The following is a 9,284-nucleotide window of genomic DNA, read 5'->3' on the forward strand; positions in this document are numbered from 1 at the left end:
AGTGCAGTTCAATTAGTTATGGATCACCAAAAAGAGTCTTAGCATGTAACAAAATGTGATTGAACTTGCATTTTTCCAAGTTCAGGCATCTGGGGAAACCTAACTGGACACATAGAGATTCAGTGGGAGGCAAAATTTTAAAAACAGTAATGCTGAAAGAGACTGAGGGGATGATATTGGCAGCAAATTAGATATGAATTTGTCATGCAGTGTGGCAGAAAAAGGGCCAATGGGATTTTTAGTGTGTGTGTGTGTGCGTGTGTGAGAGAGAGAGAGAGAAACTCCCTCCCTTTCCCCCACCCAGGGTCCAGTCCCCTGCTCCAATGATTCTTTCATTATTTATCCACAGTGCAACAGCTTCAACAGGAGAGACTGACGGACTCCCTACATCAGACTATCCCATGGCCCAATGGCTACAGCACTCACCTGAAAGGTGGCTGACCCCTGTTCAGATCTGTTTTCCCCATTAGGTGGAGGGAGGATTTCAGCTGGGGTCTCCAAGCGAGTACCTTAACCACTAGGATAAAAGTTATTGGAGAGTGCTTATGTTGTGTATAAGCTTACCTATTGGGCACAAATCCAGTAGGCAGCCTCTGAGCATGCCTATCAGATCAGCTGAGTTAGGAGACTGAATGCCAGTCTTCCCCAAGTTTTGAATTGCTCTGGACCTGAGTGGGGGAGATGGGCGGCCAGGTGCCTAGGGGGAGGCAGCAGTTTGCAATGCATGCTCAGAGGTAGACACATGGGCATGTAGGGAACTGTTACTGCAAAGACATGGGCGTTGAGCTAGTTTAGGCACTTACAGGGTTTCAGCAAGAGCTTTGTGCATCACTGTGGTCCCAAAACTGGACCTCAGTGTCTGAAACACACACTGAAGTGCCTAACTCCTTTTGAGCATTCAGGCCTATGTGCTTTCTGTGAGGTACTGAATGCTCCCAACTCCCATTGATTTGGAAGTGAGGGCACTCAACACTTGACCCTTAGAGTGCTGTGTACATCTCTGGATACCTCATTACATGAATGATGTAGACATGTTGGAGGGGAATTCAAAGAAAAGCAACACCTTTATTGCTGAAGGGAGTGACTTCTCAGGAAAGATTTCAGTGATTTTAATAATTTCTGTGTCTTAAGGGACACTGTGGGAATCTTCCTACCAGCAGATGATGACAGGAAATGAAAGGCATTTTTTTTATATCGAGCACAATCAAAGAATTGAGGAAAAAACACTTATGTCCTTTCTCCAGTGGGTGGAACAACCTCTCCGGCTGAGCTCAGCTTTTATCTGTTTTGCTTTCAGTTTATTTTAAAACTTTCTTCTTACCCTATTTTAAATTGGCAGGTTTACGTGTGTATATTTTTCCCTGTGGAGATTGTTTATTATTTTTCAGTGACTGAGGGGTGATGGGATAGCCAAGTAGAAATATTTGAAGTACATAATTATCAAGAAAGGAATTGTGGCCCTGGGGTTTATAACTAGGGGTAATGAAATGAAAGTGGGCAACAGAGAATGTAGGCTTGAATATCAGAAGAAATAGCATCTCTTCATCTTTCTGTTCTCTACCTGAGAAAGATATTTGGTTATTGAGCCCCAATTTTGTCAAACTGCCTGACATCATGTTTTGCTGTTTGCTGAAACAGTGAGCTAGGTGTGTTGGAGTTTTTAACATTATCGTGTATGTCCATTTTGAAATGAAATTTCTATTTGTATGCTTCACAACCCTTAAAATAATCTGCTTAGAATGTCAGGAGAGGTTAATTGAGACCTCATGTGGCAATACTATTATTGTAATTAGGGCTTGGAGAAATCTGATATTAATTCTGGGACAATCCAGTAGGATTTTTTCCCCTCAGGTTTTATTATGGCATTGCAAAGTAGTTAGAGGTTAAAATTCAAGCTATGTTTGTCTTAAAATCCATAACATTTTAATATTTTTTCTTTGAAGTATGATGATGCTAAACTATTTTAATGTTCTATTTTAATTTTTATTCTCACAACAAAATAAATTTGCACCCTCTCTTTGCCCCTCTTTTGTTTTGGTAGCTGGAATAGAGTGACTTAGGGATGGATTGATTGATTGGTATTCCCTCTTGGGCAAGGAAAGGAAAGGATATGGCTGGGATCAGTTTAGCGTACCCTCCTAGGCTGTTCCCTAGCAGAGTGTCTGGAGTTAAATAGTTACCTTCTGTGGGAGTTTCAATAACCGTTGTTCTTTACCTACAAATGAGGCTGATTAGCAATTTTCTATTCTATGTTCCCTTTCTGTGTTCTGCATAGGGGAAAGCTTGCTGAGCTCCAAGATGGAAAGGAGCGCGTGTCCACGGAAGAGTGAAACAAGCACAATGGTGATTCTCCCTGGGTTGTAAAGGACAGTCTTATCAGCAAGAGCTCAAGGTGGGTGGGTGAGACAATATCTTTTATTGGACCATCTTCTGTTGTGAGAGAGAGACAAGCGTTCGAGCTAACCCGTCCCACCACTGGTGGTGCCACAGCTACATTCCGTTTAACATGCTAGCTCAGTTAGAACTAACACAGATATGTTGTCTTGTGCTGGGAATTACATCTGTAGCTTGAAGTGTAGACATGCCCTCATTTGGATCTCTTCAGGATTTCTGATGGAGTCAGTTGCTACTACTCATGTGCAAATGTTGCATAATTGAACCCATAGTTGTAAAAAGCCTGGGAAGGAGTTGTGAGATTTGTAAACTTAGCTGAAAAATGTATTCATGCCTGTAAAATGTAAGTGCCATCCCCACGTGTCCCCTGCCAGCCAAGTGTGGTGTTGCAAATGTGCCCCACCTTCATTCTCTCCACTCCCTCATATGGGGCATCTATAAGTTTGCTTTCAAGGATCTGGGCAAGAGGAAGCCAAAAACACACTAACAAAATAAAGCATGTCCCCTTCATTAAAGTCTCAGAAAAGGAGCAGTTGTTATAACAGTCCATAAGGCCCTCCCTTCAGAATCCTCATTGAAAGCTCCCACACATCAAGTTGTCAAATTAGAGTCTCAGTCTGGTCAGGCTAGTTTCCTGGAACCTGACAGAGAGACTACCACCAACTGCAGCCTGCATGGCTTCTAGCCTTTTCTCTCTTGCCTCTTCCTCCTGAGTAGCATCCTCTGACTGGGCTTGCAGCCTCTCTAATTCCCCTTCCCAGCCATCTAATTCTCCCAGTCTCTTAATTCTTCTCAGTGGGTCTAATAACCCCAAATACCTACCACTTTCTCAGCTGCATCTGATTAATGAGAGTTGGCCCCCAGTCTGCTGTCCCTAAAAAGGAAGGCCAGCCTGTTACAATGCCCAGGCCATGTTATGTTCTTTTATTTTTACCCAATAATAACAAAACATTGAGTTTCTTCCTCTCAATGGCCCCATTAAAAATGGGAAATCTTATTGCCGAGTCCTGTGAGTGTGAAAGTTACAAATGAGTTGAAACAGGGTAATTATGAGCATCACAACTAATGGTTTGATCCTGTATGCGGGGTGAGGTGGAGAGGTAGACCCATAATTGGGTGCCTGAGGTATTCAGCTTGGTATGGAGCTATTAACTATCTTGTGAGGTTGGCGAGGGAGCCATGTGCCTCCAGAAAATGACTTTTAGTGCTCCTCAGGTCAATAGTGTAAATGAGGGCTCAGCACCAATGCATCCAGTATGATCCCGCTTAGGTTCTGCATGCCTGTGGAGAAGGAGGTGCAGGCACAAGTGCCAGCTCACTGGGCAAGGTATATTGTGCAGGTTTGTGCACCACTAGGCCTGTTTTATCTAATCTAATGAAGGTATTTCTATGTAAGCATGCAATATCATCCACCCCTCACAAGTGCATAAAACATTTACTGGGTCAAATCCCCAAAAAGCTGAAATATTGATCTGTACGCTAATGGTTATTTAGGACTAGGTGTACTTTCATTGTGATATTCATGTATGATTTTTCTATAATAAGCTGTTTAACTCGGTGGACCTCCTTTTTGGCTGCCTGCCTTTGCCTTTGTACTATGTGACAACTCAGCATCTGAGCTTGGTGGAAGAATATTAAGTTCTCTCTCTAGTGACACTGAAATTGTTTTGATATGACAAAGACATTTTAAGAGCATCATAATGGCCTGCATGAAAGGAGGTTTTGTCTAAGTAAGGACTTTAGCATCAGGCCATTGGTTACAAAGATGCATATTGTAAAATCACATTTTCCTGGCAACTGAATGGGGTCTTCACAAACATATCTTAGCAGCAATCATTCTATCTCTGTAAACTCAGAACATAAGTAAAGGACTATCTTTTGCTTTGCATTCAGATTACTTGCCATCATACTGCATTAACTTCTAATATGATTACACTAATTCCATAATGCAGTACTTAGTAACCTTTTAACAAACTTACACATCTTGTCCATTACCAAATATTTTTCAAAGTAAAATAAAATAAAAAATTGAAAAATTATATACTTCAGTTTTTAGTTCAGAGCTCAGCAAATGTATTTAAATCTCAATTCAAAGTGTAGGTTTCAGAGGGGTAGCCATGTTAGTCTGTATCAGCAAAAACAACGAGGAGTCCTTGTGGCACCTCAGAGACTAACACAAGGGTGGGTAACTTTTTGGCCCGAGGGCCACATCTGGGTGGAGAAATTGCATGCAGGGCCATGAATGTAGGGCTGCGGCAGGGGGTTGGGGTGCGGGAGGGAGTGCAGGGTGTGGGAGGGGGTGCGGTGTGCAGGAAGGGGCTATGGGCAAGGGGTTGGAGCAGAGGAGGGGTGAGGGGTATATGAGGGGGCTCAAGGCAGGGAGTTGGGGTGCAGGAGGGGTGAATGATGCGGCAGGGGCCTCAGGGCAGGGGGTTGGGGTGCAGGAGGGAGTGCAGGGTGCATCAGGGGGTTGGTGTGCGGCGGGGGGGTCGGGCCAGGGGGTTGGGACGCAGGGTGCAGGAGGGGTTCGGGTGGAGGCTCTGGCCTGGCACCACTTACTTGGAGCAGCTCCGGGGCGGCAGCGGGGCCAGGGCAAGCTCCCCAGCCCTACGCCACTCTGGGAAGCGGCCAGCACCATGTCCCTGCAGGCTGTAGCACCTGGGGGGGGGCGGGGGGCAGAGGGCTCCGCGAGCCTGTGGGTACCTCCCCCGAAGCTCCCATTGGCCATGGTTCCCCATTCTCAGCCAATGGGAGCTTTGGGGGAGGTACTCGCAGGCAAGGGCAGTGCACTCAGCCCTCTTCCCTGCCCCCCGCCCCCCCGGGGCTGCAGGGACATGGTGCTGGCCGCTTCCCAGAGTGGCACGGGGCCTGCGGCACCAAGGGGGTGGCAATCCCACGGGCCGGATCCAAAGCCCTGAGGGACCAGATCTGGTCTGCGGGCCGTAGTTTGCCCATCCCTGGACTAACAAATTTATTTGGGCATAAGCTTTCATGGGCTATAACCCACTTTATCAGATGCATGGAGTGAAAAATACAGTCAGTGGGTATAAATATATAGCCCATGAAAAGACGGGAGTTGCCTTACCAAGTGGGGAGTCAGTGCTAACGAGGCCAACACAATCTGGGTGGATGTGGCCCATTCCCAACAGCTGACAAGAAGGTGTGAGTATCAACAGAGAGAAAATTACTTTTTGTAGTGACCCAGCCACTCCCAGTCTTTATTCAGGCCTAATTTGATGGTGTCAAGTTTGCAAATTAATTCCAGCTTTGCAGTCTCTTGTTGAAGTCTGTTTTTGAAGTTTTTTTGTTGAAGAATGGCCACTTTTAAGTTATTGAGTGTCCAGAAACTGCAGAACCTGCCTACTGTATTTTTCACTCCATGCATCTGATGAAGTGGGGTCTAGCCCACAAAAGCTTATGCCCAAATAAATTTGTTACTCTCTAAGATGCCACAAGGACTCCTCGTTGTTTTAGTTTGAAGTATAGTGATTCTTGCCTATAAATCAACTGTAGTTTTAATAAAACTAAAAAAAATAGCATCAATGTCCAATTTCTACTCCATTCAATATGAAACAATCAGTAATTAAATTCTGAATCATCAGGTGTATGTTTGGCTAGGTAACTCAGTATGCACTACATTTGCATTACATGCCTAAATGTCAAAGACATAGTTCCAAAATTTTACTCCTAGACTCCTAAGTCAGAGGTTCCCAGTCAGGGATATGTGTATCCCAGGGGTAGGGGCTGGCTCTAGGCACCAGCAAAGCAAGCACATGCTTGGGGCTGCACAATTCCAGGGGCGGTGTTCCGGCCACCCCCTTTTTTTTTTTTTTTTGCTTGGGCAGCTGCACTCTTGGAGCTTGGGGTGGCAAAAAACATAGAGATAGCCCTGCCCAGGGGGGACTCAGAGGTCTTCCAGGGGTACATCAACCCCTCTAGGTAATTGCCTAGTTTTTATAACAAGCTACATGAAAAGCACTAGCGAAATCAGTACAAATTAAAATTTCATACAATGACTTGTTCATATTGCTTTATATATTATACACTGAAATGTAAGTACAATATTTATGTGCCAATTGATTTATTTTATAATTCTATGGTCAAAATGAGAAAGTTTCAATTTTTCAGTAATAGTCGCTGTGACACTTTTGTATTTTTAGGTCTGAATTTGTAAGCAACTAGTTTTTAAGTGGATGGGGGGAAACTTGGGAGTACGCAAGACAAATCAGACTCCTGAAAGAGGTACAGTAGTCTGGAAAGGTTGAGAGCCACTGTCCTAAGTTACTTCAAAATTTTACCCTTCATGTATAACACTTGCATATATTTGTGATAAATTACATCATGGACCTAATCATTCTTGAGACCAATAAAAGCAGACTTTTGCCTCTGTGCAGAGTCAATGGTCTCTATTCAAAGTATTTGCCTTTGTGGATCCCTTTGCAGGACTAGGGCCCATATTAATTGTATAGAGCAGACTCACATAATATTAATTTAAGTTTTGCTCTGGTGGACAATTCAGTAGCGTCCCCTCTTTTCATTTTATATTTTTTTCTTTTCATAGTCTTACTCCCTTGCATATCCATAAGTGCATTTAGCATAGGGAAGACAGCGACACAGCACTTTATTTTACAATGATCAAATAATCATTCTCTTGTCAGAGAGCAGGTATAGTTGTTTCTGTTCATGTATCTAGTACCTGAAATTACAATGGAAGAAGATTATGACCATCTTAAACAACGTAGTAAGGACTGTGTTTTGTAAATTCTATGGATATTCCATGCATCCAACAAAGTGGGTGTTCACCCACGAAAGCTTACGCTCCAATACGTCTGTTAGTCTATAAGGTGCCACAGGACTCTTTGCCGCTTTTATGGATATGTTTGTTTTTTAAAATATTACATTAGAGAGAAATCTTTTACTTTAGATTTGATGTCATAAAGTACTGTGTATTTTACACTGCCATCTCTTTCTCTACTAACTGTCATATTTTAACCCTTCCATAGGCCATCACTATTCCAACAAAGAATGTGCCATCTTGCACTCCTTCACGAATACATGGGTCAGACTTAATGGTGTGAAGGTTTTTTGTTTTTCTTTCAGAAGTATAGAGATATAACGAATCTTTTCAAAAATGTTCCATTGCTTTTTTGAATAGTACTGAACACTGCAGTGGCCCAGCAGTACATAAGGAAGAGGATGTTTTGGCTAACCGTGTCACAGAAGTCACTTGTTTTATGGATACTTAGTTTTTGCTAAAGCCCGGGGCTCATGCTAAACTCTATACAGACATATAACTGAGACCTTTCCTTCCTTGGAGAACGTACTTACTAAGCTCCAAATTCTTTTATTTAAAGACCTTGCTCATTCTCCTATACTCCACTACACTGGATATATAGAGATTCTGATTTGTTAACATTTAAGTAATCCTCTTTAGTAGCAGGTTGGCCAGGGTAGCAAAGTACCATGAGTTTAAGGATAAAACCTCTAGAAGTTTTGTCATGGAAGTCACAGCCACGGCACAGGAAGAGCCTTAATTATCACTCCCTGGTGAATTACAGTCTTTGTGCATTTAAAATTATAATACACAAGTGAGAAGTACTCCATAAAGGCTATTTAAAAGGGAAGAAAGTAGTTTGTCAATGGAAATCCACTTCTAGTGCTAGCTCTGTTGCAGAGTGAAATAATCTGGCAAAAAAGGAACCAGCTCCATTGACTTCAGTGCACCATCTCAGGATCTGGCCCAAGAACATTAGTTTGCACGAGGGAATAATCCTTATCATTGACTTAGTTCATTTCAGTAGGTTATCATTTAAAAAAGTGAGGCTAGATTATCCCCACAGGTGTACACAAAGAAGAGACTATTCACAAATAAATCTCCCCTTGCTTGTATGAAAAGGCAAATGCAACTAGGGCACCATCTTTCCTCCTTGTTTCTCTGTAGCTGCATCTTCATAGGTGCTTCACTGTGTTAGTGAGAGTGGCCCTGCACTGTTTAAATGCCCTTGTTCCCTCTTCTGCTGTGGCTGGGGCCCAGCCAATGGCAGTACGGCTCTGTTTGGAGCAATTTCAGCAGTGGGGCATGAGGAGGTATTTTGAAGGGCAGCCATCCATAAGGATGGCTGCAGCCTCTACAGATACGGAGGTCTCTCTCTCCAAGTGGATTTTCAAGATCCTTCTAATTCACTCCTCCACCAGAGGACAACTTATATTTCTTCTGTCCTTCTGCCCCCGCACCATGGTTTTGTTGCAGGAGGGACTGATTTGACAGTAGGTTATTAAAGCAGACACCACATACATTAGGAATTCCCACTGAATAAACAATGTCCTTGCTAATTAATTTATTTGAGTTTGATTCTCTCCACAGTTCCATCACTGTCACTTGTGATTATTAGAACAGAAAGCCCCATATCTTTGTCAGATGGTCATCTCCTGTGTACTTCATCTCTGGAATGAAAATGAGAGATGTTCATTAGGAAAGTTCATGAGAAACAGCAGAATTGCATCATCCTTAATACAACACTGACCAGAGCTTACAGGTGCAGTATCAACAAACATGCTAGTCTCCTGGTAAAAACTGACGATAATCAACAACTTGTGTAAAAATATTGTTTTGATTATTGAATTTATGAAATTCTGTGTTTCCTTTCTGGTTTGCAAAACGTATGGCAGTTTTGCTATAGCTTATTGGACTTGATGTTTCATAATAAATGAGGATTTCATTAGAAGAAATAGGCCACCAAATTTTCCAGTCCATCAAACTCATCCTGCACTGCTCGAGTAGTGCAAAGTGGACTTAAACTGTCCACAAATGCCTAGCAGAATATCCCCCTTGCATAGGGAAGCTCCCTGCTAACAGAAAGTTGGTGGAGACTGTTTCTACACCAGGCACC

The 9,284-nt window shown here is 43.0% G+C and overlaps 1 long non-coding RNA gene across 1 annotated transcript; it reads left to right on the plus strand.

Annotated features, from left to right (window-relative positions):
- The first annotated feature begins 347 nt into the window (after positions 1–347).
- LOC122462185 lies at positions 348–8,967 on the plus strand. Its single transcript, XR_006284592.1, has 3 exons — positions 348–433; positions 2,276–2,392; positions 8,759–8,967. It is a non-coding gene; the product is annotated as an uncharacterized LOC122462185 (long non-coding RNA).
- Positions 8,968–9,284: the final 317 nt, after the last annotated feature.

This window comes from Chelonia mydas, chromosome 1 (assembly GCF_015237465.2).
Source record: "Chelonia mydas isolate rCheMyd1 chromosome 1, rCheMyd1.pri.v2, whole genome shotgun sequence".
NCBI classification, from domain to species: Eukaryota; Metazoa; Chordata; order Testudines; family Cheloniidae; genus Chelonia; species Chelonia mydas.